We start from the raw sequence: 23,253 nt of genomic DNA, 5'->3' as shown, positions 1-23,253 counted from the left end.
CAGGCTCAGCCTGCCGCCCGGAACCAGAATAGGGCCTGAAGCAATCCTGCGCTTTTGCGGCCAGCTCCGAAGAAAGCGAGTTGAAAAATGGAGCTCAGGGGCACTGCAATTCACAAACCTGCAGAGTTAGAAATGATAACTCTCGTCCACAAATATATTGAGGGAAGGCAACGAAGAGGATTTGAAAGCAAGGCAGAATTGCAGGAAACAGATTTCAGGAGGTAGATTCGAATCGCCTTTAAAGCACAGGAAAGGCGGCAAAACCTCGACCATGATGCCCTTGGCCAAAAAGGGCGTATGCGTTTTTTCCTGAATATATTCAGGAAAAAACGCATACGCCCTTTTTGGCCAACCAAGCAACCTGGAAAGGCAAATCAGCGCTACAAAGAAGTCTCGCTTCCCATCGGTCAAAAGGGCCATGCTGAATAAAGTGTCAAAACCAGAAATGCAGGACAGGCCATGGAGAAACGGGAGCCTTGCTACGCTGATGGGCGGGATGTAAATTGCCAACAGACACTCTGGAGAAGTGTACGGTGTGTCCTGAAACCTCTAAAAAACTCAGCTTAGAGAGCATAGGGCACTTCCACTCATGGGTGTATAAATTGGGAAAAGTAAAAATCAGCAAGACACAGGCACCCCAAAGTTTAGGGCTGCTCTGTTGACAAGAACCTCCACTTCGTTACACCTTAAATATCCCAGGAAAGAAAAAAATGGATAAAGAAGTTGTGGTCCTTATGTACAATGGAATATCACTCAGCCAGGAAATCAACGTCATAAGGCTAGTAGCAGCATGATGAGTGGATTTAGGTACGACGATTCTAAGTGAAATAAGTCAACCAGAAAACGACACTTATCATAAGATATCACTTATAGAGGGAATGTAAAAACCGCTACACTTGAACTGAATTACAAAACAGAACAGAGACACACGTTTACAAAACACACTATGGCTGCTTAACGGGAAAGGTGAGGTCGGGTGAGGCAGAAAACAAGGGTTTCAAATTAGCTCAGATACCGTTCAATAAACCCAATATGTAATAGACAAGACCTACTCCTTGCTCAGTGAACTGGACGCAAAAACCCCCTATTCACCGCCCAAGAATATATCTGACTAGGAAGAATCTTCAAAGCTATGTATTGATATCTCTCTGTAAGTGAGTCAAGTGGGTGTAAAGCAGCATAAAAACAGCAGTGAAAAGCAGCTAAACCCCATTATAAAAATCAATTACTTTTAAAAACCCGTGAAACAAAGACAGTGAAAGAGAGAGAAATTCTTACAATATTCGTTCAGGGGCTGTGATGCCACCTGGATTGACCATCTCTAGACCCACAGCTGATTGAGACATAAGGGTGGACACTCTTGGGGCTGAGAGGTTTGGTCAGGTTGGTTGAGGAAACGCAGGCCCTTTAAAGTAATACTGCGTGGTACCCATCCCATGGGTCCCAAATCTCCAAGTTCAAGGGCATCTTCCTATAACAAAAACATGCATGAGAAACCCAGAAGATGGTACACCGTGTGATCGGGAAAGGTTTCGAAAACGCACCTCATTTCTCATCTCCTTGTGCTCGGGTTGGCCATTACAGCCGCTTTACTAGCAATCTCCCTCCTTCGAGAATCAGCACCTTCAACCTCCTGTTCCGTACAGGTTGCAAATTGTCCTGAGGATGAACGGGAAGAGGGGGAACCAGTGAGAGACTAGCTCTAGGTGTTGGGACAGGCACAGGTCACTCTATTTTCCCATCAGGAAGAAGAATTAACCACAGGCTCAGCCTGCCGCCCGGAAGCAGAACAGGGCCTGAAGCAATCCTGTGCTTTTGCGGCCAGCTCCCAAAAAAACGAGTTGAAAAATCGAGCTCAGGGGCACTGCAATTCACAAACCTGCAGAGTTATAAATGATAACTCTCGTCCACAAATATATTGAGGGAAGGCAACGAGGAGGATTTGAAAGCAAGGCAGAATTGCAGGAAACAGATTTCAGGAGGTAGAGTCGAATCGCCTTTAAAGCACAGGAAAAGCGGCAAAACCTCGACCATGATGCCCTTGGCCAAAAAGGGCGTATGCGTTTTTTCCTGAATATATTCAGGAAAAAACGCATACGCCCTTTTTGGCCAACCAAGCAACCTGGAAAGGCAAATCAGCGCTACAAAGAAGTCTCGCTTCCCATCGGTCAAAAGGGCCATGCTGAATAAAGTGTCAAAACCAGAAATGCAGGACAGGCCATGGAGAAACGGGAGCCTTACTACGCTGATGGGTGGGATGTAAATTGCCAACAGCCACTCTGGAGAAGTGTACGGTGTTTCCTGAAACATCTAAAGAACTCAGCATAGAGAGCATAAGGCACTTCCACTCATGGGCGTATAAATTGGGAAAACTAAAAATCAGCAAGACACAGGCACCCCAAAGTTTAGGGCTGCTCTGTTGACAAGAACCTCCACTTCGTTACACCTTAAATATCCCAGGAAAGAGAAAAATGGATAAGGAAGTTGTGGTCCTTATGTACAATGGCATATCACTCAGCCATGAAATTAACGTCATAAGGCTAGTAGCAGCATGATGAGAGGATTTAGGTACGACGATTCTAAGTGAAATAAGTCACACAGAAAAAGACACTTATCATAAGATATCACTTAGAGAGGGAATGTAAAAACCGCTACACTTGAACTGAATTACAAAACAGAACAGCGTCACACGTTTACAAAACACACTATGGCTGCTTAACGGGAAAGGTGAGGTCGGGTGAGGGAGAAAACAAGGGTTTCAAATTAGCTCAGATACCGTTCCATAAACCCAATATGTAATAGACAAGACCTACTCCTTGCTCAGTGAACTGGACTCGACACCCCCTATTCACCGCCCAAGAATATACCTGACTAGGAAGAATCTTCAAAGCTATGTATTGATATCTCTCTGTAAATGAGTCAAGTGGGTGTAAAGCAGCATAAACAGAGCAGTGAAAAGCAGCTAAACCCCATTATAAAAATCAATTACTTTTAAAATCCCGTGAAACAAAGACAGTGAAAGAGAGAGAAATTCTTACAAAATTCGTTCAGGGGCTGTGATGCCACCTGGATTGACCATCTCTAGACCCACAGCTGATTGAGACATAAGGGTGGACACTCTTGGGGCTGAGAGGTTTGGTGAGGTTGGGTGAGCAAACGCAGACCCTTTAAAGTAACACTGCGTGGTACCCATCCCATGGGTCCCAAATCTCCAGGTTCAAGGGCATCTTCCTACATCGAAAACATGCATGAGAAACCCAGAAGATGGTACACCGTGTGATCGGGAAAGGTTTCTAAAACGCACCTCATTTCTCATCTCCTTGTGCTCGGGTTCGCCATTCCAGCCGCGTTAGTAGCAATCTCCCTCCGTGGAGAATCAGCACCTTTAACCTCCTGTTCCGTACAGGTTGCAATTTGTCCTGAGGATGAACGGGAAGAGGGGGAACCAATGAGAGACTAGCTCTAGGTGTTGGGACAGGCACAGGTCACTCTATTTTCCCATCAGGAAGAAGAATTAACCACAGGCTCAGCCTGCCGCCCGGAACCAGAATAGGGCCTGAAGCAATCCTGCGCTTTTGCGGCCAGCTCCGAAGAAAGCGAGTTGAAAAATGGAGCTCAGGGGCACTGCAATTCACAAACCTGCAGAGTTAGAAATGATAACTCTTGTCCACAAATATATTGAGGGAAGGCAACGAAGAGGATTTGAAAGCAAGGCAGAATTGCAGGAAACAGATTTCAGGAGGTAGATTCGAATCGCCTTTAAAGCACAGGAAAGGCGGCAAAACCTCGACCATGATGCCCTTGGCCAAAAAGGGCGTATGCGTTTTTTCCTGAATATATTCAGGAAAAAACGCATACGCCCTTTTTGGCCAACCAAGCAACCTGGAAAGGCAAATCAGCGCTACAAAGAAGTCTCGCTTCCCATCGGTCAAAAGGGCCATGCTGAATAAAGTGTCAAAACCAGAAATGCAGGACAGGCCATGGAGAAACGGGAGCCTTGCTACGCTGATGGGCGGGATGTAAATTGCCAACAGACACTCTGGAGAAGTGTACGGTGTGTCCTGAAACCTCTAAAAAACTCAGCTTAGAGAGCATAGGGCACTTCCACTCATGGGTGTATAAATTGGGAAAAGTAAAAATCAGCAAGACACAGGCACCCCAAAGTTTAGGGCTGCTCTGTTGACAAGAACCTCCACTTCGTTACACCTTAAATATCCCAGGAAAGAAAAAAATGGATAAAGAAGTTGTGGTCCTTATGTACAATGGAATATCACTCAGCCAAGAAATCAACGTCATAAGGCTAGTAGCAGCATGATGAGTGGATTTAGGTACGACGATTCTAAGTGAAATAAGTCAACCAGAAAACGACACTTATCATAAGATATCACTTATAGAGGGAATGTAAAAACTGCTACACTTGAACTGAATTACAAAACAGAACAGAGACACACGTTTACAAAACACACTATGGCTGCTTAACGGGAAAGGTGAGGTCGGGTGAGGCAGAAAACAAGGGTTTCAAATTAGCTCAGATACCGTTCAATAAACCCAATATGTAATAGACAAGACCTACTCCTTGCTCAGTGAACTGGACTCGACACCCCCTATTCACCGCCCAAGAATATACCTGACTAGGAAGAATCTTCAAAGCTATGTATTGATATCTCTCTGTAAATGAGTCAAGTGGGTGTAAAGCAGCATAAACAGAGCAGTGAAAAGCAGCTAAACCCCATTATAAAAATCAATTACTTTTAAAATCCCGTGAAACAAAGACAGTGAAAGAGAGAGAAATTCTTACAAAATTCGTTCAGGGGCTGTGATGCCACCTGGATTGACCATCTCTAGACCCACAGCTGATTGAGACATAAGGGTGGACACTCTTGGGGCTGAGAGGTTTGGTGAGGTTGGGTGAGCAAACGCAGACCCTTTAAAGTAATACTGCATGGTACCCATCCCATGGGTCCCAAATCTCCAGGTTCAAGGGCATCTTCCTACATCGAAAACATGCATGAGAAACCCAGAAGATGGTACACCGTGTGATCGGGAAAGGTTTCTAAAACGCACCTCATTTCTCATCTCCTTGTGCTCGGGTTCGCCATTCCAGCCACGTTAGTAGCAATCTCCCTCCGTGGAGAATCAGCACCTTTAACCTCCTGTTCCGTACAGGTTGCAATTTGTCCTGAGGATGAACGGGAAGAGGGGGAACCAATGAGAGACTAGCTCTAGGTGTTGGGACAGGCACAGGTCACTCTATTTTCCCATCAGGAAGAAGAATTAACCACAGGCTCAGCCTGCCGCCCGGAACCAGAATAGGGCCTGAAGCAATCCTGCGCTTTTGCGGCCAGCTCTGAAGAAAGCGAGTTGAAAAATGGAGCTCAGGGGCACTGCAATTCACAAACCTGCAGAGTTAGAAATGATAACTCTCGTCCACAAATATATTGAGGGAAGGCAACGAAGAGGATTTGAAAGCAAGGCAGAATTGCAGGAAACAGATTTCAGGAGGTAGATTCGAATCGCCTTTAAAGCACAGGAAAGGCGGCAAAACCTCGACCATGATGCCCTTGGCCAAAAAGGGCGTATGCGTTTTTTCCTGAATATATTCAGGAAAAAACGCATACGCCCTTTTTGGCCAACCAAGCAACCTGGAAAGGCAAATCAGCGCTACAAAGAAGTCTCGCTTCCCATCGGTCAAAAGGGCCATGCTGAATAAAGTGTCAAAACCAGAAATGCAGGACAGGCCATGGAGAAACGGGAGCCTTGCTACGCTGATGGGCGTGATGTAAATTGCCAACAGCCACTCTGGAGAAGTGTACGGTGTGTCCTGAAACCTCTAAAAAACTCAGCTTAGAGAGCATAGGGCACTTCCACTCATGGGTGTATAAATTGGGAAAAGTAAAAATCAGCAAGACACAGGCACCCCAAAGTTTAGGGCTGCTCTGTTGACAAGAACCTCCACTTCGTTACACCTTAAATATCCCAGGAAAGAAAAAAATGGATAAAGAAGTTGTGGTCCTTATGTACAATGGAATATCACTCAGCCAGGAAATCAACGTCATAAGGCTAGTAGCAGCATGATGAGTGGATTTAGGTACGACGATTCTAAGTGAAATAAGTCAACCAGAAAACGACACTTATCATAAGATATCACTTATAGAGGGAATGTAAAAACCGCTACACTTGAACTGAATTACAAAACAGAACAGAGACACACGTTTACAAAACACACTATGGCTGCTTAACGGGAAAGGTGAGGTCGGGTGAGGCAGAAAACAAGGGTTTCAAATTAGCTCAGATACCGTTCAATAAACCCAATATGTAATAGACAAGACCTACTCCTTGCTCAGTGAACTGGACGCAAAAACCCCCTATTCACCGCCCAAGAATATATCTGACTAGGAAGAATCTTCAAAGCTATGTATTGATATCTCTCTGTAAGTGAGTCAAGTGGGTGTAAAGCAGCATAAAAACAGCAGTGAAAAGCAGCTAAACCCCATTATAAAAATCAATTACTTTTAAAAACCCGTGAAACAAAGACAGTGAAAGAGAGAGAAATTCTTACAATATTCGTTCAGGGGCTGTGATGCCACCTGGATTGACCATCTCTAGACCCACAGCTGATTGAGACATAAGGGTGGACACTCTTGTGGCTGAGAGGTTTGGTCAGGTTGGTTGAGGAAACGCAGGCCCTTTAAAGTAATACTGCGTGGTACCCATCCCATGGGTCCCAAATCTCCAAGTTCAAGGGCATCTTCCTATAACAAAAACATGCATGAGAAACCCAGAAGATGGTACACCGTGTGATCGGGAAAGGTTTCGAAAACGCACCTCATTTCTCATCTCCTTGTGCTCGGGTTGGCCATTACAGCCGCTTTACTAGCAATCTCCCTCCTTCGAGAATCAGCACCTTCAACCTCCTGTGCCGTACAGGTTGCAAATTGTCCTGAGGATGAACGGGAAGAGGGGGAACCAGTGAGAGACTAGCTCTAGGTGTTGGGACAGGCACAGGTCACTCTATTTTCCCATCAGGAAGAAGAATTAACCACAGGCTCAGCCTGCCGCCCGGAACCAGAATAGGGCCTGAAGCAATCCTGCGCTTTTGCGGCCAGCTCCGAAGAAAGCGAGTTGAAAAATGGAGCTCAGGGGCACTGCAATTCACAAACCTGCAGAGTTAGAAATGATAACTCTCGTCCACAAATATATTGAGGGAAGGCAACGAAGAGGATTTGAAAGCAAGGCAGAATTGCAGGAAACAGATTTCAGGAGGTAGATTCGAATCGCCTTTAAAGCACAGGAAAGGCGGCAAAACCTCGACCATGATGCCCTTGGCCAAAAAGGGCGTATGCGTTTTTTCCTGAATATATTCAGGAAAAAACGCATACGCCCTTTTTGGCCAACCAAGCAACCTGGAAAGGCAAATCAGCGCTACAAAGAAGTCTCGCTTCCCATCGGTCAAAAGGGCCATGCTGAATAAAGTGTCAAAACCAGAAATGCAGGACAGGCCATGGAGAAACGGGAGCCTTGCTACGCTGATGGGCGTGATGTAAATTGCCAACAGACACTCTGGAGAAGTGTACGGTGTGTCCTGAAACCTCTAAAAAACTCAGCTTAGAGAGCATAGGGCACTTCCACTCATGGGTGTATAAATTGGGAAAAGTAAAAATCAGCAAGACACAGGCACCCCAAAGTTTAGGGCTGCTCTGTTGACAAGAACCTCCACTTCGTTACACCTTAAATATCCCAGGAAAGAAAAAAATGGATAAAGAAGTTGTGGTCCTTATGTACAATGGAATATCACTCAGCCAGGAAATCAACGTCATAAGGCTAGTAGCAGCATGATGAGTGGATTTAGGTACGACGATTCTAAGTGAAATAAGTCAACCAGAAAACGACACTTATCATAAGATATCACTTATAGAGGGAATGTAAAAACCGCTACACTTGAACTGAATTACAAAACAGAACAGAGACACACGTTTACAAAACACACTATGGCTGCTTAACGGGAAAGGTGAGGTCGGGTGAGGCAGAAAACAAGGGTTTCAAATTAGCTCAGATACCGTTCAATAAACCCAATATGTAATAGACAAGACCTACTCCTTGCTCAGTGAACTGGACGCAAAAACCCCCTATTCACCGCCCAAGAATATATCTGACTAGGAAGAATCTTCAAAGCTATGTATTGATATCTCTCTGTAAGTGAGTCAAGTGGGTGTAAAGCAGCATAAAAACAGCAGTGAAAAGCAGCTAAACCCCATTATAAAAATCAATTACTTTTAAAAACCCGTGAAACAAAGACAGTGAAAGAGAGAGAAATTCTTACAATATTCGTTCAGGGGCTGTGATGCCACCTGGATTGACCATCTCTAGACCCACAGCTGATTGAGACATAAGGGTGGACACTCTTGTGGCTGAGAGGTTTGGTCAGGTTGGTTGAGGAAACGCAGGCCCTTTAAAGTAATACTGCGTGGTACCCATCCCATGGGTCCCAAATCTCCAAGTTCAAGGGCATCTTCCTATAACAAAAACATGCATGAGAAACCCAGAAGATGGTACACCGTGTGATCGGGAAAGGTTTCGAAAACGCACCTCATTTCTCATCTCCTTGTGCTCGGGTTGGCCATTACAGCCGCTTTACTAGCAATCTCCCTCCTTCGAGAATCAGCACCTTCAACCTCCTGTTCCGTACAGGTTGCAAATTGTCCTGAGGATGAACGGGAAGAGGGGGAACCAGTGAGAGACTAGCTCTAGGTGTTGGGACAGGCACAGGTCACTCTATTTTCCCATCAGGAAGAAGAATTAACCACAGGCTCAGCCTGCCGCCCGGAAGCAGAACAGGGCCTGAAGCAATCCTGTGCTTTTGCGGCCAGCTCCCAAAAAAGCGAGTTGAAAAATCGAGCTCAGGGGCACTGCAATTCACAAACCTGCAGAGTTATAAATGATAACTCTCGTCCACAAATATATTGAGGGAAGGCAACGAGGAGGATTTGAAAGCAAGGCAGAATTGCAGGAAACAGATTTCAGGAGGTAGAGTCGAATCGCCTTTAAAGCACAGGAAAAGCGGCAAAACCTCGACCATGATGCCCTTGGCCAAAAAGGGCGTATGCGTTTTTTCCTGAATATATTCAGGAAAAAACGCATACGCCCTTTTTGGCCAACCAAGCAACCTGGAAAGGCAAATCAGCGCTACAAAGAAGTCTCGCTTCCCATCGGTCAAAAGGGCCATGCTGAATAAAGTGTCAAAACCAGAAATGCAGGACAGGCCATGGAGAAACGGGAGCCTTACTACGCTGATGGGCGGGATGTAAATTGCCAACAGCCACTCTGGAGAAGTGTACGGTGTTTCCTGAAACATCTAAAGAACTCAGCATAGAGAGCATAAGGCACTTCCACTCATGGGCGTATAAATTGGGAAAACTAAAAATCAGCAAGACACAGGCACCCCAAAGTTTAGGGCTGCTCTGTTGACAAGAACTTCCACTTCGTTACACCTTAAATATCCCAGGAAAGAGAAAAATGGATAAGGAAGTTGTGGTCCTTATGTACAATGGCATATCACTCAGCCATGAAATTAACGTCATAAGGCTAGTAGCAGCATGATGAGAGGATTTAGGTACGACGATTCTAAGTGAAATAAGTCACACAGAAAAAGACACTTATCATAAGATATCACTTAGAGAGGGAATGTAAAAACCGCTACACTTGAACTGAATTACAAAACAGAACAGCGTCACACGTTTACAAAACACACTATGGCTGCTTAACGGGAAAGGTGAGGTCGGGTGAGGGAGAAAACAAGGGTTTCAAATTAGCTCAGATACCGTTCCATAAACCCAATATGTAATAGACAAGACCTACTCCTTGCTCAGTGAACTGGACTCGACACCCCCTATTCACCGCCCAAGAATATACCTGACTAGGAAGAATCTTCAAAGCTATGTATTGATATCTCTCTGTAAATGAGTCAAGTGGGTGTAAAGCAGCATAAACAGAGCAGTGAAAAGCAGCTAAACCCCATTATAAAAATCAATTACTTTTAAAATCCCGTGAAACAAAGACAGTGAAAGAGAGAGAAATTCTTACAAAATTCGTTCAGGGGCTGTGATGCCACCTGGATTGACCATCTCTAGACCCACAGCTGATTGAGACATAAGGGTGGACACTCTTGGGGCTGAGAGTTTTGGTGAGGTTGGGTGAGCAAACGCAGACCCTTTAAAGTAACACTGCGTGGTACCCATCCCATGGGTCCCAAATCTCCAGGTTCAAGGGCATCTTCCTACATCGAAAACATGCATGAGAAACCCAGAAGATGGTACACCGTGTGATCGGGAAAGGTTTCTAAAACGCACCTCATTTCTCATCTCCTTGTGCTCGGGTTCGCCATTCCAGCCGCGTTAGTAGCAATCTCCCTCCGTGGAGAATCAGCACCTTTAACCTCCTGTTCCGTACAGGTTGCAATTTGTCCTGAGGATGAACGGGAAGAGGGGGAACCAATGAGAGACTAGCTCTAGGTGTTGGGACAGGCACAGGTCACTCTATTTTCCCATCAGGAAGAAGAATTAACCACAGGCTCAGCCTGCCGCCCGGAACCAGAATAGGGCCTGAAGCAATCCTGCGCTTTTGCGGCCAGCTCCGAAGAAAGCGAGTTGAAAAATGGAGCTCAGGGGCACTGCAATTCACAAACCTGCAGAGTTAGAAATGATAACTCTCGTCCACAAATATATTGAGGGAAGGCAACGAAGAGGATTTGAAAGCAAGGCAGAATTGCAGGAAACAGATTTCAGGAGGTAGATTCGAATCGCCTTTAAAGCACAGGAAAGGCGGCAAAACCTCGACCATGATGCCCTTGGCCAAAAAGGGCGTATGCGTTTTTTCCTGAATATATTCAGGAAAAAACGCATACGCCCTTTTTGGCCAACCAAGCAACCTGGAAAGGCAAATCAGCGCTACAAAGAAGTCTCGCTTCCCATTGGTCAAAAGGGCCATGCTGAATAAAGTGTCAAAACCAGAAATGCAGGACAGGCCATGGAGAAACGGGAGCCTTGCTACGCTGATGGGCGGGATGTAAATTGCCAACAGCCACTCTGGAGAAGTGTACGGTGTGTCCTGAAACCTCTAAAAAACTCAGCTTAGAGAGCATAGGGCACTTCCACTCATGGGTGTATAAATTGGGAAAAGTAAAAATCAGCAAGACACAGGCACCCCAAAGTTTAGGGCTGCTCTGTTGACAAGAACCTCCACTTCGTTACACCTTAAATATCCCAGGAAAGAAAAAAATGGATAAAGAAGTTGTGGTCCTTATGTACAATGGAATATCACTCAGCCAGGAAATCAACGTCATAAGGCTAGTAGCAGCATGATGAGTGGATTTAGGTACGACGATTCTAAGTGAAATAAGTCAACCAGAAAACGACACTTATCATAAGATATCACTTATAGAGGGAATGTAAAAACCGCTACACTTGAACTGAATTACAAAACAGAACAGAGACACACGTTTACAAAACACACTATGGCTGCTTAACGGGAAAGGTGAGGTCGGGTGAGGCAGAAAACAAGGGTTTCAAATTAGCTCAGATACCGTTCAATAAACCCAATATGTAATAGACAAGACCTACTCCTTGCTCAGTGAACTGGACGCAAAAACCCCCTATTCACCGCCCAAGAATATATCTGACTAGGAAGAATCTTCAAAGCTATGTATTGATATCTCTCTGTAAGTGAGTCAAGTGGGTGTAAAGCAGCATAAAAACAGCAGTGAAAAGCAGCTAAACCCCATTATAAAAATCAATTACTTTTAAAAACCCGTGAAACAAAGACAGTGAAAGAGAGAGAAATTCTTACAATATTCGTTCAGGGGCTGTGATGCCACCTGGATTGACCATCTCTAGACCCACAGCTGATTGAGACATAAGGGTGGACACTCTTGGGGCTGAGAGGTTTGGTCAGGTTGGTTGAGGAAACGCAGGCCCTTTAAAGTAATACTGCGTGGTACCCATCCCATGGGTCCCAAATCTCCAAGTTCAAGGGCATCTTCCTATAACAAAAACATGCATGAGAAACCCAGAAGATGGTACACCGTGTGATCGGGAAAGGTTTCGAAAACGCACCTCATTTCTCATCTCCTTGTGCTCTAGTTGGCCATTACAGCCGCTTTACTAGCAATCTCCCTCCTTCGAGAATCAGCACCTTCAACCTCCTGTTCCGTACAGGTTGCAAATTGTCCTGAGGATGAACGGGAAGAGGGGGAACCAGTGAGAGACTAGCTCTAGGTGTTGGGACAGGCACAGGTCACTCTATTTTCCCATCAGGAAGAAGAATTAACCACAGGCTCAGCCTGCCGCCCGGAAGCAGAACAGGGCCTGAAGCAATCCTGTGCTTTTGCGGCCAGCTCCCAAAAAAACGAGTTGAAAAATCGAGCTCAGGGGCACTGCAATTCACAAACCTGCAGAGTTAGAAATGATAACTCTCGTCCACAAATATATTGAGGGAAGGCAACGAGGAGGATTTGAAAGCAAGGCAGAATTGCAGGAAACAGATTTCAGGAGGTAGAGTCGAATCGCCTTTAAAGCACAGGAAAAGCGGCAAAACCTCGACCATGATGCCCTTGGCCAAAAAGGGCGTATGCGTTTTTTCCTGAATATATTCAGGAAAAAACGCATACGCCCTTTTTGGCCAACCAAGCAACCTGGAAAGGCAAATCAGCGCTACAAAGAAGTCTCGCTTCCCATCGGTCAAAAGGGCCATGCTGAATAAAGTGTCAAAACCAGAAATGCAGGACAGGCCATGGAGAAACGGGAGCCTTACTACGCTGATGGGTGGGATGTAAATTGCCAACAGCCACTCTGGAGAAGTGTACGGTGTGTCCTGAAACATCTAAAGAACTCAGCATAGAGAGCATAAGGCACTTCCACTCATGGGCGTATAAATTGGGAAAACTAAAAATCAGCAAGACACAGGCACCCCAAAGTTTAGGGCTGCTCTGTTGACAAGAACCTCCACTTCGTTACACCTTAAATATCCCAGGAAAGAGAAAAATGGATAAGGAAGTTGTGGTCCTTATGTACAATGGCATATCACTCAGCCATGAAATTAACGTCATAAGGCTAGTAGCAGCATGATGAGAGGATTTAGGTACGACGATTCTAAGTGAAATAAGTCACACAGAAAAAGACACTTATCATAAGATATCACTTAGAGAGGGAATGTAAAAACCGCTACACTTGAACTGAATTACAAAACAGAACAGCGTCACACGTTTACAAAACACACTATGGCTGCTTAACGGGAAAGGTGAGGTCGGGTGAGGGAGAAAACAAGGGTTTCAAATTAGCTCAGATACCGTTCCATAAACCCAATATGTAATAGACAAGACCTACTCCTTGCTCAGTGAACTGGACTCGACACCCCCTATTCACCGCCCAAGAATATACCTGACTAGGAAGAATCTTCAAAGCTATGTATTGATATCTCTCTGTAAATGAGTCAAGTGGGTGTAAAGCAGCATAAACAGAGCAGTGAAAAGCAGCTAAACCCCATTATAAAAATCAATTACTTTTAAAATCCCGTGAAACAAAGACAGTGAAAGAGAGAGAAATTCTTACAAAATTCGTTCAGGGGCTGTGATGCCACCTGGATTGACCATCTCTAGACCCACAGCTGATTGAGACATAAGGGTGGACACTCTTGGGGCTGAGAGGTTTGGTGAGGTTGGGTGAGCAAACGCAGACCCTTTAAAGTAACACTGCGTGGTACCCATCCCATGGGTCCCAAATCTCCAGGTTCAAGGGCATCTTCCTACATCGAAAACATGCATGAGAAACCCAGAAGATGGTACACCGTGTGATCGGGAAAGGTTTCTAAAACGCACCTCATTTCTCATCTCCTTGTGCTCGGGTTCGCCATTCCAGCCGCGTTAGTAGCAATCTCCCTCCGTGGAGAATCAGCACCTTTAACCTCCTGTTCCGTACAGGTTGCAATTTGTCCTGAGGATGAACGGGAAGAGGGGGAACCAATGAGAGACTAGCTCTAGGTGTTGGGACAGGCACAGGTCACTCTATTTTCCCATCAGGAAGAAGAATTAACCACAGGCTCAGCCTGCCGCCCGGAACCAGAATAGGGCCTGAAGCAATCCTGCGCTTTTGCGGCCAGCTCCGAAGAAAGCGAGTTGAAAAATGGAGCTCAGGGGCACTGCAATTCACAAACCTGCAGAGTTAGAAATGATAACTCTTGTCCACAAATATATTGAGGGAAGGCAACGAAGAGGATTTGAAAGCAAGGCAGAATTGCAGGAAACAGATTTCAGGAGGTAGATTCGAATCGCCTTTAAAGCACAGGAAAGGCGGCAAAACCTCGACCATGATGCCCTTGGCCAAAAAGGGCGTATGCGTTTTTTCCTGAATATATTCAGGAAAAAACGCATACGCCCTTTTTGGCCAACCAAGCAACCTGGAAAGGCAAATCAGCGCTACAAAGAAGTCTCGCTTCCCATCGGTCAAAAGGGCCATGCTGAATAAAGTGTCAAAACCAGAAATGCAGGACAGGCCATGGAGAAACGGGAGCCTTGCTACGCTGATGGGCGGGATGTAAATTGCCAACAGACACTCTGGAGAAGTGTACGGTGTGTCCTGAAACCTCTAAAAAACTCAGCTTAGAGAGCATAGGGCACTTCCACTCATGGGTGTATAAATTGGGAAAAGTAAAAATCAGCAAGACACAGGCACCCCAAAGTTTAGGGCTGCTCTGTTGACAAGAACCTCCACTTCGTTACACCTTAAATATCCCAGGAAAGAAAAAAATGGATAAAGAAGTTGTGGTCCTTATGTACAATGGAATATCACTCAGCCAAGAAATCAACGTCATAAGGCTAGTAGCAGCATGATGAGTGGATTTAGGTACGACGATTCTAAGTGAAATAAGTCAACCAGAAAACGACACTTATCATAAGATATCACTTATAGAGGGAATGTAAAAACCGCTACACTTGAACTGAATTACAAAACAGAACAGAGACACACGTTTACAAAACACACTATGGCTGCTTAACGGGAAAGGTGAGGTCGGGTGAGGCAGAAAACAAGGGTTTCAAATTAGCTCAGATACCGTTCCATAAACCCAATATGTAATAGACAAGACCTACTCCTTGCTCAGTGAACTGGACTCGACACCCCCTATTCACCGCCCAAGAATATACCTGACTAGGAAGAATCTTCAAAGCTATGTATTGATATCTCTCTGTAAATGAGTCAAGTGGGTGTAAAGCAGCATAAACAGAGCAGTGAAAAGCAGCTAAACCCCATTATAAAAATCAATTACTTTTAAAATCCCGTGAAACAAAGACAGTGAAAGAGAGAGAAATTCTTACAAAATTCGTTCAGGGGCTGTGATGCCACCTGGATTGACCATCTCTAGACCCACAGCTGATTGAGACATAAGGGTGGACACTCTTGGGGCTGAGAGGTTTGGTGAGGTTGGGTGAGCAAACGCAGACCCTTTAAAGTAATACTGCATGGTACCCATCCCATGGGTCCCAAATCTCCAGGTTCAAGGGCATCTTCCTACATCGAAAACATGCATGAGAAACCCAGAAGATGGTACACCGTGTGATCGGGAAAGGTTTCTAAAACGCACCTCATTTCTCATCGCCTTGTGCTCGGGTTCGCCATTCCAGCCACGTTAGTAGCAATCTCCCTCCGTGGAGAATCAGCACCTTTAACCTCCTGTTCCGTACAGGTTGCAATTTGTCCTGAGGATGAACGGGAAGAGGGGGAACCAATGAGAGACTAGCTCTAGGTGTTGGGACAGGCACAGGTCACTCTATTTTCCCATCAGGAAGAAGAATTAACCACAGGCTCAGCCTGCCGCCCGGAACCAGAAGAGGGCCTGAAGCAATCCTGCGCTTTTGCGGCCAGCTCTGAAGAAAGCGAGTTGAAAAATGGAGCTCAGGGGCACTGCAATTCACAAACCTGCAGAGTTAGAAATGATAACTCTCGTCCACAAATATATTGAGGGAAGGCAACGAAGAGGATTTGAAAGCAAGGCAGAATTGCAGGAAACAGATTTCAGGAGGTAGAGTCGAATCGCCTTTAAAGCACAGGAAAGGCGGCAAAACCTCGACCATGATGCCCTTGGCCAAAAAGGGCGTATGCGTTTTTTCCTGAATATATTCAGGAAAAAACGCATACGCCCTTTTTGGCCAACCAAGCAACCTGGAAAGGCAAATCAGCGCTACAAAGAAGTCTCGCTTCCCATCGGTCAAAAGGGCCATGCTGAATAAAGTGTCAAAACCAGAAATGCAGGACAGGCCATGGAGAAACGGGAGCCTTGCTACGCTGATGGGCGTGATGTAAATTGCCAACAGCCACTCTGGAGAAGTGTACGGTGTGTCCTGAAACCTCTAAAAAACTCAGCTTAGAGAGCATAGGGCACTTCCACTCATGGGTGTATAAATTGGGAAAAGTAAAAATCAGCAAGACACAGGCACCCCAAAGTTTAGGGCTGCTCTGTTGACAAGAACCTCCACTTCGTTACACCTTAAATATCCCAGGAAAGAAAAAAATGGATAAAGAAGTTGTGGTCCTTATGTACAATGGAATATCACTCAGCCAGGAAATCAACGTCATAAGGCTAGTAGCAGCATGATGAGTGGATTTAGGTACGACGATTCTAAGTGAAATAAGTCAACCAGAAAACGACACTTATCATAAGATATCACTTATAGAGGGAATGTAAAAACCGCTACACTTGAACTGAATTACAAAACAGAACAGAGACACACGTTTACAAAACACACTATGGCTGCTTAACGGGAAAGGTGAGGTCGGGTGAGGCAGAAAACAAGGGTTTCAAATTAGCTCAGATACCGTTCAATAAGCCCAATATGTAATAGACAAGACCTACTCCTTGCTCAGTGAACTGGACGCAAAAACCCCCTATTCACCGCCCAAGAATATATCTGACTAGGAAGAATCTTCAAAGCTATGTATTGATATCTCTCTGTAAGTGAGTCAAGTGGGTGTAAAGCAGCATAAAAACAGCAGTGAAAAGCAGCTAAACCCCATTATAAAAATCAATTACTTTTAAAAACCCGTGAAACAAAGACAGTGAAAGAGAGAGAAATTCTTACAATATTCGTTCAGGGGCTGTGATGCCACCTGGATTGACCATCTCTAGACCCACAGCTGATTGAGACATAAGGGTAGACACTCTTGTGGCTGAGAGGTTTGGTCAGGTTGGTTGAGGAAACGCAGGCCCTTTAAAGTAATACTGCGTGGTACCCATCCCATGGGTCCCAAATCTCCAAGTTCAAGGGCATCTTCCTATAACAAAAACATGCATGAGAAACCCAGAAGATGGTACACCGTGTGATCGGGAAAGGTTTCGAAAACGCACCTCATTTCTCATCTCCTTGTGCTCGGGTTGGCCATTACAGCCGCTTTACTAGCAATCTCCCTCCTTCGAGAATCAGCACCTTCAACCTCCTGTGCCGTACAGGTTGCAAATTGTCCTGAGGATGAACGGGAAGAGGGGGAACCAGTGAGAGACTAGCTCTAGGTGTTGGGACAGGCACAGGTCACTCTATTTTCCCATCAGGAAGAAGAATTAACCACAGGCTCAGCCTGCCGCCCGGAAGCAGAACAGGGCCTGAAGCAATCCTGTGCTTTTGCGGCCAGCTCCCAAAAAAACGAGTTGAAAAATCGAGCTCAGGGGCACTGCAATTCACAAACCTGCAGAGTTATAAATGATAACTCTCGTCCACAAATATATTGAGGGAAGGCAACGAGGAGGATTTGAAAGCAAGGCAGAATTGCAGGAAACAGATTTCAGGAGGTAGAGTCGAATCGCCTTTAAAGCACAGGAAAAGCGGCAAAACCTCGACCATGATGCCCTTGGCCAAAAAGGGCGTATGCGTTTTTTCCTGAATATATTCAGGAAAAAACGCATACGCCCTTTTTGGCCAACCAAGCAACCTGGAAAGGCAAATCAGCGCTACAAAGAAGTCTCGCTTCCCATCGGACAAAAGGGCCATGCTGAATAAAGTGTCAAAACCAGAAATGCAGGACAGGCCATGGAGAAACGGGAGCCTTACTACGCTGATGGGCGGGATGTAAATTGCCAACAGCCACTCTGGAGAAGTGTACGGTGTGTCCTGAAACATCTAAAGAACTCAGCATAGAGAGCATAAGGCACTTCCACTCATGGGCGTATAAATTGGGAAAACTAAAAATCAGCAAGACACAGGCACCCCAAAGTTTAGGGCTGCTCTGTTGACAAGAACCTCCACTTCGTTACACCTTAAATATCCCAGGAAAGAGAAAAATGGATAAGGAAGTTGTGGTCCTTATGTACAATGGCATATCACTCAGCCATGAAATTAACGTCATAAGGCTAGTAGCAGCATGATGAGAGGATTTAGGTACGACGATTCTAAGTGAAATAAGTCACACAGAAAAAGACACTTATCATAAGATATCACTTAGAGAGGGAATGTAAAAACCGCTACACTTGAACTGAATTACAAAACAGAACAGCGTCACACGTTTACAAAACACACTATGGCTGCTTAACGGGAAAGGTGAGGTCGGGTGAGGGAGAAAACAAGGGTTTCAAATTAGCTCAGATACCGTTCCATAAACCCAATATGTAATAGACAAGACCTACTCCTTGCTCAGTGAACTGGACTCGACACCCCCTATTCACCGCCCAAGAATATACCTGACTAGGAAGAATCTTCAAAGCTATGTATTGATATCTCTCTGTAAATGAGTCAAGTGGGTGTAAAGCAGCATAAACAGAGCAGTGAAAAGCAGCTAAACCCCATTATAAAAATCAATTACTTTTAAAATCCCGTGAAACAAAGACAGTGAAAGAGAGAGAAATTCTTACAAAATTCGTTCAGGGGCTGTGATGCCACCTGGATTGACCATCTCTAGACCCACAGCTGATTGAGACATAAGGGTGGACACTCTTGGGGCTGAGAGTTTTGGTGAGGTTGGGTGAGCAAACGCAGACCCTTTAAAGTAACACTGCGTGGTACCCATCCCATGGGTCCCAAATCTCCAGGTTCAAGGGCATCTTCCTACATCGAAAACATGCATGAGAAACCCAGAAGATGGTACACCGTGTGATCGGGAAAGGTTTCTAAAACGCACCTCATTTCTCATCTCCTTGTGCTCGGGTTCGCCATTCCAGCCGCGTTAGTAGCAATCTCCCTCCGTGGAGAATCAGCACCTTTAACCTCCTGTTCCGTACAGGTTGCAATTTGTCCTGAGGATGAACGGGAAGAGGGGGAACCAATGAGAGACTAGCTCTAGGTGTTGGGACAGGCACAGGTCACTCTATTTTCCCATCAGGAAGAAGAATTAACCACAGGCTCAGCCTGCCGCCCGGAACCAGAATAGGGCCTGAAGCAATCCTGCGCTTTTGCGGCCAGCTCTGAAGAAAGCGAGTTGAAAAATGGAGCTCAGGGGCACTGCAATTCACAAACCTGCAGAGTTAGAAATGATAACTCTCGTCCACAAATATATTGAGGGAAGGCAACGAAGAGGATTTGAAAGCAAGGCAGAATTGCAGGAAACAGATTTCAGGAGGTAGATTCGAATCGCCTTTAAAGCACAGGAAAGGCGGCAAAACCTCGACCATGATGCCCTTGGCCAAAAAGGGCTTATGCGTTTTTTCCTGAATATATTCAGGAAAAAACGCATACGCCCTTTTTGGCCAACCAAGCAACCTGGAAAGGCAAATCAGCGCTACAAAGAAGTCTCGCTTCCCATCGGTCAAAAGGGCCATGCTGAATAAAGTGTCAAAACCAGAAATGCAGGACAGGCCATGGAGAAACGGGAGCCTTGCTACGCTGATGGGCGCGATGTAAATTGCCAACAGCCACTCTGGAGAAGTGTACGGTGTGTCCTGAAACCTCTAAAAAACTCAGCTTAGAGAGCATAGGGCACTTCCACTCATGGGTGTATAAATTGGGACAAGTAAAAATCAGCAAGACACAGGCACCCCAAAGTTTAGGGCTGCTCTGTTGACAAGAACCTCCACTTCGTTACACCTTAAATATCCCAGGAAAGAAAAAAATGGATAAAGAAGTTGTGGTCCTTATGTACAATGGAATATCACTCAGCCAGGAAATCAACGTCATAAGGCTAGTAGCAGCATGATGAGTGGATTTAGGTACGACGATTCTAAGTGAAATAAGTCAACCAGAAAACGACACTTATCATAAGATATCACTTATAGAGGGAATGTAAAAACCGCTACACTTGAACTGAATTACAAAAGAGAACAGAGACACACGTTTACAAAACACACTATGGCTGCTTAACGGGAAAGGTGAGGTCGGGTGAGGCAGAAAACAAGGGTTTCAAATTAGCTCAGATACCGTTCAATAAACCCAATATGTAATAGACAAGACCTACTCCTTGCTCAGTGAACTGGACGCAAAAACCCCCTATTCACCGCCCAAGAATATATCTGACTAGGAAGAATCTTCAAAGCTATGTATTGATATCTCTCTGTAAGTGAGTCAAGTGGGTGTAAAGCAGCATAAAAACAGCAGTGAAAAGCAGCTAAACCCCATTATAAAAATCAATTACTTTTAAAAACCCGTGAAACAAAGACAGTGAAAGAGAGAGAAATTCTTACAATATTCGTTCAGGGGCTGTGATGCCACCTGGATTGACCATCTCTAGACCCACAGCTGATTGAGACATAAGGGTGGACACTCTTGTGGCTGAGAGGTTTGGTCAGGTTGGTTGAGGAAACGCAGGCCCTTTAAAGTAATACTGCGTGGTACCCATCCCATGGGTCCCAAATCTCCAAGTTCAAGGGCATCTTCCTACATCGAAAACATGCATGAGAAACCCAGAAGATGGTACACCGTGTGATCGGGAAAGGTTTCGAAAACGCACCTCATTTCTCATCTCCTTGTGCTCGGGTTCGCCATTCCAGCCGCGTTAGTAGCAATCTCCCTCCGTGGAGAATCAGCACCTTTAACCTCCTGTTCCATACAGGTTGCAATTTGTCCTGAGGATGAACGGGAAGAGGGGGAACCAATGAGAGACTAGCTCTAGGTGTTGGGACAGGCACAGGTCACTCTATTTTCCCATCAGGAAGAAGAATTAACCACAGGCTCAGCCTGCCGCCCGGAACCAGAATAGGGCCTGAAGCAATCCTGCGCTTTTGCGGCCAGCTCCGAAGAAAGCGAGTTGAAAAATGGAGCTCAGGGGCACTGCAATTCACAAACCTGCAGAGTTAGAAATGATAACTCTCGTCCACAAATATATTGAGGGAAGGCAACGAAGAGGATTTGAAAGCAAGGCAGAATTGCAGGAAACAGATTTCAGGAGGTAGATTCGAATCGCCTTTAAAGCACAGGAAAGGCGGCAAAACCTCGACCATGATGCCCTTGGCCAAAAAGGGCGTATGCGTTTTTTCCTGAATATATTCAGGAAAAAACGCATACGCCCTTTTTGGCCAACCAAGCAACCTGGAAAGGCAAATCAGCGCTACAAAGAAGTCTCGCTTCCCATCGGTCAAAAGGGCCATGCTGAATAAAGTGTCAAAACCAGAAATGCAGGACAGGCCATGGAGAAACGGGAGCCTTGCTACGCTGATGGGCGGGATGTAAATTGCCAACAGCCACTCTGGAGAAGTGTACGGTGTGTCCTGAAACCTCTAAAAAACTCAGCTTAGAGAGCATAGGGCACTTCCACTCATGGGTGTATAAATTGGGACAAGTAAAAATCAGCAAGACACAGGCACCCCAAAGTTTAGGGCTGCTCTGTTGACAAGAACCTCCACTTCGTTACACCTTAAATATCCCAGGAAAGAAAAAAATGGATAAAGAAGTTGTGGTCCTTATGTACAATGGAATATCACTCAGCCAGGAAATCAACGTCATAAGGCTAGTAGCAGCATGATGAGTGGATTTAGGTACGACGATTCTAAGTGAAATAAGTCAACCAGAAAACGACACTTATCATAAGATATCACTTATAGAGGGAATGTAAAAACCGCTACACTTGAACTGAATTACAAAACAGAACAGAGACACACGTTTACAAAACACACTATGGCTGCTTAACGGGAAAGGTGAGGTCGGGTGAGGCAGAAAACAAGGGTTTCAAATTAGCTCAGATACCGTTCAATAAACCCAATATGTAATAGACAAGACCTACTCCTTGCTCAGTGAACTGGACGCAAAAACCCCCTATTCACCGCCCAAGAATATATCTGACTAGGAAGAATCTTCAAAGCTATGTATTGATATCTCTCTGTAAGTGAGTCAAGTGGGTGTAAAGCAGCATAAAAACAGCAGTGAAAAGCAGCTAAACCCCATTATAAAAATCAATTACTTTTAAAAACCCGTGAAACAAAGACAGTGAAAGAGAGAGAAATTCTTACAATATTCGTTCAGGGGCTGTGATGCCACCTGGATTGACCATCTCTAGACCCACAGCTGATTGAGACATAAGGGTGGACACTCTTGTGGCTGAGAGGTTTGGTCAGGTTGGTTGAGGAAACGCAGGCCCTTTAAAGTAATACTGCGTGGTACCCATCCCATGGGTCCCAAATCTCCAAGTTCAAGGGCATCTTCCTATAACAAAAACATGCATGAGAAACCCAGAAGATGGTACACCGTGTGATCGGGAAAGGTTTCGAAAACGCACCTCATTTCTCATCTCCTTGTGCTCGGGTTGGCCATTACAGCCGCTTTACTAGCAATCTCCCTCCTTCGAGAATCAGCACCTTCAACCTCCTGTTCCGTACAGGTTGCAAATTGTCCTGAGGATGAACGGGAAGAGGGGGAACCAGTGAGAGACTAGCTCTAGGTGTTGGGACAGGCACAGGTCACTCTATTTTCCCATCAGGAAGAAGAATTAACCACAGGCTCAGCCTGCCGCCCGGAAGCAGAACAGGGCCTGAAGCAATCCTGTGCTTTTGCGGCCAGCTCCCAAAAAAACGAGTTGAAAAATCGAGCTCAGGGGCACTGCAATTCACAAACCTGCAGAGTTATAAATGATAACTCTCGTCCACAAATATATTGAGGGAAGGCAACGAGGAGGATTTGAAAGCAAGGCAGAATTGCAGGAAACAGATTTCAGGAGGTAGAGTCGAATCGCCTTTAAAGCACAGGAAAAGCGGCAAAACCTCGACCATGATGCCCTTGGCCAAAAAGGGCGTATGCGTTTTTTCCTGAATATATTCAGGAAAAAACGCATACGCCCTTTTTGGCCAACCAAGCAACCTGGA

Source organism: Balaenoptera borealis, assembly GCF_965194805.1.
Source record: "Balaenoptera borealis genome assembly, chromosome: 6".
Taxonomy (NCBI): domain Eukaryota; kingdom Metazoa; phylum Chordata; class Mammalia; order Artiodactyla; family Balaenopteridae; genus Balaenoptera; species Balaenoptera borealis.
The sequence above is the reverse complement of the archived record's forward strand: the minus strand, read 5'-3'. Positions refer to the sequence as shown.